This window comes from Rhyacophila brunnea, unplaced genomic scaffold (assembly GCF_057557595.1).
Source record: "Rhyacophila brunnea isolate RB1 unplaced genomic scaffold, BYU_Rbru_1.0 scaffold_20, whole genome shotgun sequence".
NCBI classification, from domain to species: domain Eukaryota; kingdom Metazoa; phylum Arthropoda; class Insecta; order Trichoptera; family Rhyacophilidae; genus Rhyacophila; species Rhyacophila brunnea.
The window spans coordinates 27,264,224-27,275,788 of NW_028232860.1; positions in this window are offsets into that span (position 1 = coordinate 27,264,224).

Here is an 11,565-nt window from a genome sequence, read left to right on the forward strand (position 1 = left end):
GCGAGGTCGTCGTGGAGATGTTGCCGGTTTCCGAGGCTTTGGTTGAGGATTCGTAACAGTTGGGTTTTTACAAGGTGGGGTTGTTAACCCCACGCTCAACCGCCTTTTCGGAGGGTCATTTCTTCCTTCTCCGTTAGTCCTGACCACACATTCCACCAGGGTTGACTACCTGATATAAGGTGTAGTTGCTCAGGCTTCCAGGGTTCACCACGTGGAGGTGGAGATAGGGATTGAGTAGGAGAGGCTATGCGACACTATCAGGATTCAGGATACAGTGTCGTGCGGTACGCATGCACTACCCCGTTAGATACCCATCATTCCTAACCTAACCGGATTTAAAAAAAAAAATTTAAACGGTACATGTTCAAACACGTGCGTTAACATCATTTTACTCCCTACTTCAATTATAGTTTGTCAATTTATGGCTACGGCCGTATGTTGTAGCTTAACTACTGGGGAATGCCAAAAGAAATGGCGTATTTCAAAAAAAACACTACCTTATTCTTAGGTCAATAATTATTATAAAGCAATCATTATTCGTAGGATGTTTATCACACTTGAATGGCCCGCCGGGTATTTTTTTGCGGCCCGCCATCATTTTTTATTGTACTTCTGATTACGAATAAATTTTGTATAGTTTTTTAAAAAATATTGACAATAGATTAAATTTTGAAGAATTTGTTGTTTCGTAAAATGTATTATCTCAGTACGTCTTCCTTGCGTCTCGTCTCACATTATGTAACCACTATTTTCTACGTTGAACATCGTGACACATTTAAATACTTTTAACTCCGCGTTGCAAGGAAAAAAAATATATGCCCATGATATGGTAAAAAGTTTGAATGGATTTCAATTAAAACTCCTTCGACAAATATCGAATAACAACGTGGACCACTTTCCAACTTTGAAGTTGCTGAATATACCAGAATATAAATTTGAAGAATATGGTAAAATTATTAAAGCTCTGAATGACGATTTTTCACATAGATTTTGTGAATTGAGACAAGTTTAGCAACAGTACGCGATCCATTTTCAATAGATATTGATAGTGTACCGACAGTGCTACAACTTGAGATTATTGATCTGCAGTGTGACACTGATTTAAGAGATTTGCATCGTCGTGAAGTAATCTCCAAATTTTACAATGCCCTTAATTCAGACAAATTCGACCAACTTAAAGATTATGCAAGAAAAATGTTCGTTATTTTTGGATCAACCCATATATTATGTGAACAAACATTTTCGATCATGAACCTCAATAAAAATTCTTTACGATCAAATATCTCCGATGCCCATTTACAAGCAGTTTTGAGAATATCAACTACAAAATTAACACCTGAATTTAAAAAAAAATTTTTTCATTCTACAGTTTCATTCTTCTCATTATTTTTTTGTAATGTTTATTTTTCGTGATAATAAATAGTATATATCTAAAAATGGTATTTTACTTGCGGCCCGCCGCTCATTTTGAATTCTTGAATTTGGCCCTCCATCCAAAAAGTTTGCCCCCCCTGTTTTAGAATATAGTCATATTTCAGTACGTCCATGTGCAGTGGTGTTAAGATTTTTTAGGTTTATCAATTTTTGAACGCATTTACGAAACCATTAGTAAAATTAATGTTAACATTATATAGTGACATATTTACGATAAGAAATTATATTTTATAATCTTTGTGATCCCAAATTTGATAAGAATTAGGCATTTTATTATTCAAAAATGGGCATTATTAACACATTTGATGATAATTCTAAAGATACTGATTATAAGCTATGTCTTTAACCATTCAAATGTGACACACATACTATGAATAATGATTGCTTTATAATATTAATTATTGACCTAAAAATAAGGTAGTATTTTTTTGAAATACGCCATTTCTATTGGCATTTCCCAGTGGTTAAGCTACAACATACGGTCGTAGCCATAAATTGACAAACGATAAATGAAGTAGGGAGTAAGATCATGTTAACGCGTGTTTGTTACTTATCTTGTTATGGCCGCGATAATACCTCAACAGTAAATCCATGCACGTGTAAACGGCGTATAATAATAGCGCCTGTACACGTGCATATATTTACTGGCAGCAATAGTGCGTATTTACTATCGTGACAACTGTTTACACGTAAAAGTGCTGACTGTCTGTCCAATCTCATTCTCCAAACGTAAGCGAGACGCGTTATTGTCATTGTATGGTGCTACGAGTATTTGATGTGAAAATTGATAAACGTCAAAATGCGCTCCGCAGTGTAGTTCGTATTTTTTCCGACAGGTTCACCACTATCGTTCTACTGCGCACACGTCATGCAAGTTCCAATTATCGCGTGAAAATTCACAAGATTCTGTACTTTTTTGGTCCGTGCATGCAATCTTACAACTTGTACGACGATTTACACGTGCATTTTATTGTTATGGCCGCGATAATACGCACTGTCAGCAGTAAATTCATGCACGTGTAAACGGAGTATAAAGCTATAATCAGTAGGAGAGTTTGCTTCATGATGCCGGGGTATTTTTGCCTGATGATAAGGTTATTGGTAAAGAAGAAAACAAACAAATTAAATTTGTATCTGTCTATATTATGTAAATTTCTCTTTAATCATTGGTATGTAGAATATTTTATATACATATGCATTTATAGACTTACGTAAAAAAGTAAGTACCAATTCAAATTTGGAATTCAAATGGTTTGAAAAAATTGACGATTCATTATTCTTTCTTTTCCGAACATGCTTACATCCATCCGACCATACAATAGATCTCATATAACCAAGAGATTCCGCTAGTAATTCATTTAATAAATAAGCGATAAAACTTGTGATAAATAATCTATGCATATATTAGCATATTATAGTATGGAAATTAGTAAGTATTCAATTGGTGTACCTAATAGGTAATACAACTTTTAACTTAAGTTGTTGCAATTGAGTGCACAACCGTCCTCTAGATCTCGATGCCGAACTTTCTTTTTCCCTTTGTATCATTCTTGACGTTTTTGTTTAGTGACCGATTGCTTACTAGAGTTTAAAGAAAAGATAAACCTCATAGAAAGCTTTAAATCAAACAGATTTACCATAATATTATAAGATAGACTTTTATCAAAATTTGTATAGATTTAAAGCTTCATTTCTGACAGTTCGTAAGGCAATCGAGGTCGTCCATTGGTCGGCCTATTGGTATTATGCGGTATGCAGCCAAGCCAGGTAGATGATGGTTGATTAGTATGGTAAAATAATACAGATGAGCCCACACTGGTCATTGATACTACGATATTTATTTATAAGGGCGTTTTCAGGAGCGTAGCGAAAAAAATTTAACCTCATTCTTTACATCTAATATCTTGACCGGCCCCGGCCTATAGTCTTCACGCCTTAAGTTATTAACAATATTGGGATATTAAAGTAAAAACGTAATAATTATAGTTTCGTTTCATTGAAAAATTGCGGCGTTATACTGCCAACGTAAAGATCTCTTCACTTAGAATGTTCGGCAGTTTTGTATTAGCTTTAATTTGTTACTTACTACAATTATTAATATTGCCTCTACGTGCTCATCTCTCCCATCTTAACTTAAAGTCATGTAAATTTAGTCAAAGCACATTTGAGTGCATGACGACCTTAGTCTTGGGTAACTGCTCGTGAGACATTCCCAGTTATAAAAAAATGATTGCTTCACATCCAAACGTAGAGTTCCATGATACGCCCGATTAAGATCGGGTGTGGTTTGGTGGGGCCATTAACTTCAATGATAAATATGTTATCGTTGAGATATAAAAACAATGGCTAATTATTTCAAACCGTTATTGGTATTAATTATTGAGTTCGAACATACCACCCATATTCTAGAGGTAGATTCCCAGAAATTAACGTATATTAGGACAGTACCTATTATAGTTAATAATTATTAGTGGTGACCATGGCCCCCACATCCTGAAGCGGGCCCCTAGGCCACGATATTTGGTGGGCCCCTCAACCTATCGCTAAGGTTAAGGTCAGTGTAATGTTCTATAGTAGTGTTTCCCAAATGATATTCCACGGAACTCCAAGGTTCCGTGTAAAATAAATGGTATTTTTGATATTTTTAAATAAATCAGCTTGAATTGTCGGCACTCAGCATCCTACTATGAAGCACTGATCACGACCCTCTTTTGTGATAAACAAGTTACATGTGATTCTTCGCCATGTTGGATAAATAGTATTTTTTATTAGTCGGGAAACACACTAAAAATAATTATAAAATAAAATTCTATTTGTCTTATAGCGCCGCAGGCGACTTTTTTACTATTAGTATTATAAATTTACGGTGTGTTTATCTCACTTAACTGATTGATCTGCCACGCCGGGCCCCTCCTAAGTCCGGGCCCCAGTTATTATGGTAGTCGTTTATACAATCTGATATTTTCTTATAGCGAAGCTCAGCGTTCGAAATGGGCAATTTTACGAACCGGAGCGATCGATAATTTTCCGAAAATATTTAAATATTTATGTAAGATTATAAAAAAAGAGTGATATACTTAGTAGATTTTTTGTTATATACCTGCCAAGATTAGACGGTTTGCTGGGACAATTTTGTTGCATGCAAGATTTGGGCATAATGTTGTCGGCAAGGTATATGAAAATTGAGTTAAGTTTTCAGTTTAGTATAAACTTTAAAAATTATATTTAAATATGTACATGATTAATTCACGAATCCTAATATAATTTTTCATTTTTCCACGAGACGGACTGATAATCTCGAGGAATTCACGAACAGGAGCTGCGCTCCGATGCGTTCCGGTCCATTTCGAGCGCTGGCGAAGCTATAAAGTCGTATTATTTCATATTTACAATAATTATGAGATATAATTTGAAAATGTACTATAAAAAACAATTATTTTACTTGACACGTAAATAAAATTATTGGAATGCTTTATTTAAACAGGCTCTCAAAACACATAAAAATCCGGCGGAAACACACATAACCTTATTTTTTCGTATGTGTGTATTCCATTTTTCCGTTCGTGTGTGGGGGTAAATAAAATTGTAGTGGAAAACGAAACAACCCTCGGCCGACACAGCATCCGAGTCAGTCGTCCACGGACCACGCTTCCGTGCGGTTGTTTGGGGTTTTCTCTTGCCGCGCCGAGAGAATCATTTCCGTCACGTTTGACGTAAGATATTTCCCGCGCTTTTCACCGCTCGACAGTTGCTAAGTATTTTTTTAAGTGTAAGCCTTCCCTGGAATGCCGAGCGTAGATTATTATTAGAAAAGTTTCGGACATTTTTCTTTAATAAGTTTAGTTTTTCTTGACGGTGTTGATTTTCAGTTTGTTTGAACTTTCGCGAAAGTCTACTGCTGTCAAAATATTTACGGTAAGTTTTACATTTACAGTACATTTAGCCAAAAACATGTTCTTATAGTTCTAAACTAAAATAAGAGATAATTAAATTTATATGTGATGTTCGTTTAAAATACACAGGCCGATTTACCTTTTTGAATATTATTTTCTTTAAAAAACAACGATTGTTTTAGTCTTAGTAAAATTTAAACTTGTAAACTTGTAGAGTACGAGTATAAAAAAAATCAACATTTATGTACTTATCTTAAATGCAGAACTAGTCATACTTGAAATATTTTCCAGGAGAATTATTTGAAACAGCCATCTTCAATTATTTATTATTTGAATAGATAAATAATCATATAATATTTAATATTATTAGTGGAAAGGGTGGATGTAAAGAAGAAATAAAAAGACGCACAAAGAATTTTAATTACCACAAAAATTAATGATGCATGTGCAAACATTAGTTTTATCCATATTTTTTGAACAGCGTCGAATCATGGATCATGAGTGCAAGGAAACGGAAGGTAAATGATGCCGTCTAACTGTGGTGTTGGCGCCTAATGCTTTGTTTTTCCAGAACAGAGGATATGTCAATCATTAAGAGACTATATTGAGTCGTATAGTATCATAAGTAGAACTGTCGCAAATATATCGAAATTTAACTAAGTATGCCAAATTATTCTTCTGACCATAATGTACGACTAGCAATATAACATTCGAATCAAAATCATATCTGTGTGGTATAAAATTGTGATAGAAAATAGGGCTTGGTATCAGAATTAGAACTGTTCAATACTTTGGGAACAAAAGTAGAACTGTTCAATTTGAATTGAATTTCTAATTTCTAAATGTAGAAACATATTTCATGCTATTATAACACTAAAAACCCAACAAAACGTTTTTCGTCATTTTCTCGAAATGATGAATAACGCACAGATCTACTTTTGATACTTAAAATAGCAGCTCTTGACAATATTTTTTGGTAACACGGACCGGATAACCTGGTGAGACTGGTAGTTTTGGGTAGCCTCCAGGGATGACGAAGTTGGAGTTGAAGGATAGAGTGTTGGTCGTTCAGAAGATGAGTGAATTTTAGAGTGGTTACGATCCTCAGCCACGAGGGAATCACCAAGAGGAAAACGATTTAAATAACACTATTGTTGAAAATAAATAAATAATTACAAGATAAAAAGAACTTTTAATATACAACGTTTTTTATGCTCAATATTATGCTCAATATGCTCAAACTTGTACTTGATATGTGGGTCTATTCTATACTTATCGAACACTAAATTGATAAATAGTATCAAACTTAGGGTAGGTTTGTATCAAAATATTAGCACTTATTGTAACAATTACACGAAGCCGGTTTTTATTGTTGCAATAAGTGCGATATTTTAACAGCAGCAAGATAGGTGCTGTTAAAATATAGCACTTATTGCAACAATAAAAACCGGCTTCGTGTAATTGTTACAATAAGTGCTAATATTTTGATACAAACCTACCCTAAGTTTGATAATATTTTTCACTTTATCACTTTAGCGGTCGATAAGCATAGAATAGACCCAATGAAGTAAATAAAAAAACAAACACACAAACAAATATAGAATACTGAAATGTCATTTTGATTTCCATAGTAACGCACTTATATATTAATAATTTAGTTGCTATGACCATCTACTTAGTAACCAATAATAATGGATTGGATTACGGATTTCTTCCGAAATAACTTTTCATACAAAACAGAATTAACTGAAAATGAATTCAATTCTACTTCAAGACGGCTAAAAGTATTAAAAGAATGCATTGGCATCGTGTTCTGATATATTCTAAAAGTTTCAAATGTCTAGCTAGTCGGGAAGTTAGTTAAACATCGATTGCAAGATTTGTACCGGACAAACAACCACCGGACAAATAAGAATACGAGCTAATAAAAACGTTGTAAATTGATGATAGCGTTTGTCAATACACATTGTAAATAAGTGAGTTAGGTAGGTGTTTCAAAGAACTCTCCCGAGTAAAATATTTAAAACGTGATGTTATGTTGTGTTAACCATTCCAATTTACAAATGTTATTAAATGTATTTATTAGTTAGGATTCGTGTTTTACAAAGGCATGTATCTATGTGTTAATTTTCTTTATATTATTTGTGTACAATTACACCTAAGAGAAATTATTAAAAGTTGCCCTATTAAGTGGTCTTATGTGTATTCGATATTATTGACTTCAGTAGCAAAAGTTTTGCTCAAACAAAGTTGCCACTACTATGAATAATGAGTTTAAATCACTAGAACTTTTTATCTAAGTGGAATTCTGTTGAAATACTTACAATATATTATTTTCCAATAACAAAATGCTTTACTTTTCATGTTCAATATTAAACATTATTACTATTATGAGTAAATACATAATATATATTATTATGTAATAACCAAATCATACTTCAAAATGTAAAGTAGGTATAAACTTTAAATAATTATCATTAGCAAAAATTATCATAATTCAATAATAACGTAATATGTTTGTACGAAAAAGCAACTAATTAAAAATTATTTTTACCAACAAAAACCTTTCATAAATTATTGTAAACAAAAGTTTTTTTTATGAAAAATTGTCTGTGAGAAATAATATAAGTTTGGTCCCAATCTTTTCCCTCAAGAACTGAAAAAATGAAAAATTAGTTTATATAATATTATAATTATTCACATATGTTGAAAATGACTAACATCCATTTCTCTTTAAAAAAATGTTTTTAAACCTCTTCGTGAGGCGGTCTAGATCCAAATTGGATTGTAGAGCCAATTAAATAAAAATAATTACAATATAAAAATAACTTTTCATATAAAATTTTCTGTTGAATTATTATGCTCAATATGCTCAAACTTGTACTTGGTATGAAGTAACTAAAAAACAAACAAATATAGAATACCGAAATGTCATTTTGACATGTCATTTTGATTTCCATAGTAACGCACGTATATATTAATAATTTAGTTGCTAGGACCACCCCCTTAGCAACCAATAATAGTCTTTTAGTTTTTACGGATTTTTCGGAAATAACTTTCCATACAAAACAGAATTAACTGAAAATTAATTCAATCCTGCTTAAAGATGGCTAAAAGTATTAAAAGAATGCATTGGCATCGTGTTCTGATATATTCTAAAAGTTTCAAATGTCTAGCTAGTCGGGAAGTTAGTTAAAAATCGATTGCAAGATTTGTAGTGGACAAACAATCACCGGACAAACAAGAATACGAGCGAATAAAAACGTTGTAATATAATGTTGAATGTAAGTAATATGTTATAGTTTTGAAAATAAAATGTCTAATAGGTGTTTAAAAACGAACATTGTCATTGAAATATACCTACCCAGAATCTTATCGATTCATTAAATTTAAAGGATAGAGCACTCACCTGGAAAATGAAAGATGTGAGTTCCGTTTCCACTCGGCCCAACTTTTGTTAAGATTTTTTCTAAAACGTATGTTCATGAAGTTTTTTTTTAAATGGTATATTTTCTATAAAACCTATTAAAGAATCTAACATTCTTAAAATTTTGTGTTATAATAAGTATTAAATAAAACAATGTAGTGTACAAATATTGTGTTGTAAAACCATTACTTATTGAATATATTTGATGGACGAAACCGGTTCTGATATTCTGGATAATTTGAATTACATGCGTGGTCGCAACCATGACCTGTTTTGGAGAAAAACTGTTTTCTCGTGTCAGGCTTATCAGGCACCAATAGCGAGGGCTGTGCGGTTGGTCAATGTACTCCCCAGAGACGCAATGATGCGCAATATATTTTGTTTTTAAAATTCTACTTTATTGTTTGATTTGTTTTTCCATGCCGCGAACGTCTTGAATTAATATTTTGTTATGTATTCAATATATTTCTTTTAAATAAATAAATATTAAAATAATTGTGAAACAAGTACTACTGCACTAATTATAACTTAGCATTTTGAATTGTTATTTGTTATACCTACATATTATATAAAAGAATATTGTTTCATAAAAAATCGACAATGAAAAAAACACAATGCTAAAATATATAGTGTAATCACTTAAAATTGAGCCTCCCCGACTGATATATTAAGTATATTCGACTAACCACATTAGTCGTATCTGGAAATATGTTAAAAATTTAAAATACTTAGGAAATTTTAAATAATATGTAGATTTTTGAGGTTTTTTTAATTATTTTTTTCTCTATGTTATACAAATCTAGCATTACTAAGCCTAGTGTATATTCTGAAATTAATAAAAACATATTAGGTAGGTATTCATAAGAATGTCAATAATACAATTTGGCTATCGCCGGACATATGTTAAGATTAAGTTACATAGTAATATTATTTACAATTGATCAAAGAACCTCAAATTATAATTGGACATAACATTCAATTTTGGACATATAATTCGTCGCGGTGTAAAACAGGGGTGTATATTGTCACCCCTGCTATTTAACATGTACTCAAAAGCTATTTTCAAGGAAGCCTTACAAGGTGAATCCGTGGGTATTTCGGTTAATGGCAAACATATTAACAATATAAGATATGCCGATGATACTGTGCTGATTGCTGATAGCTTAAAGAGTTTACATCAACTGGTAGAAAAGGTTATGAGGTCAGTAATTCTTATGGTTTAAAAATGAACCTCAAGAAAACAGAACTATTACTAGTATCAAAAATAGCGACATCAGACAATAACACAAATTTTGACATTATTAGCGAACCAATCGAACGTGTGACCCATTATAAATATTTAGGTACATGCGTCAATGAGAAATGGGACCAGTCTCACGAAATAAAAATTAGAATTGAGATCGCAAGGAGTGCCTTTCTCAAAATGAGACGAGACCTTAACCTATGGTACGTTGTTATATGCTCTCAAATCTTTTCTATGGTATGGAAGTATGGACGATAAACCAAGAGATGTCACGGAGACTTGAAGCTTTCGAGATGTGGCTGTATAGACGCATCCTCAAAATTCCTTGGATTGACCGGGTGACAAATGTTGAACTTCTCAATCGAATGGGAAAGGACCGAGAAGTTCTACGTAGTATCAAAACCAGGAAACTAAAGTACCTCGGCCACATTATGAGAGGACAAAAGTACAGTATTCCCCAACATGTCATTCCAGTAAAAATCAATGGTAGGCGTAGCAGAGGACGGCGCCGCATTTCGTGGCTTAAGAACCTCCGTGATTGGTACGAGTGCAGCTCCACTGAACTGTTCCGGGTAGCAGACGACAAATGTAAGATCGCCTTGATGGTGGCTGACCTTCGCTAGGAGATGTCACAAAAAGAAGAGAAGATCAAACGGAAGATTGATTTCTGATTTTAGAATTTGAAGTACTCAGGTTAAACATTGTGTATACTCTGTATCGAATAACAAAACAATAATTTAATTATGCAGTCGTGAAGTAGACATAATGTACAGAGCATAGACAAAACATAGAGTTTTAAGGAAAACAATTTTCCTCTCCAAAGCGCCCGTACAAAGTCACATCGAAACAAAGTTTCCCAAATAGTTTCCCGCGCGATCACTCCCGCGTTTTATTCAATCGACATTCCTGCAGTCCGCAAGGCAGAGATATCGAAATGTTTGTACGTGCGCCGTCATCCCAAATGGAAAACTCGCTCATTCATGAAATAGTAGACTTTATATTCTCGAGTAAGAGTTGAGTCTTTGAATTTAAACAGTTTCCTTTGATCGACTTTTGCATTTTGAATTTAAATCGATCTTTTTTCTATAGTCTAAAGTAGGGGTTGGCATTGTTTAATTTTGTGAACAATTTTTGCAAAAATACTGCTGTAAGGAGGAACTATTAATTATTATTCCGTATGGGCCATTTTACACGAGCATGTAAAAAGTCACAGGATACCGGCTACCGACCGTTTTAAAAGATACCCCTCCCACAATTGGTAAAAGGTTCATGTATACAGGGTAATTATTTTAAGTTAATGGTTCTTTTTGATGACGCAGTCGGCAGCGATTGACACGCGTCGTTTTATCTGATCGTGTCTTCTTCTTCTTCCATATCCGCCCCTTAGTCGGAGCATATGGACACCGCGCGGCACCTCCAAGAATCCCTGTCCCTCGCCAGTCTTCTTGCTTCATTACAGGTCAAACCAGCATCCCGTAGCTCCGCCGTATACACTCTATAGATAGTATTTAGCGGCCTTCTAGGACGTCGGAATCCCGTCGGCTTGGAAAACAGACAAGCCAGGTTGA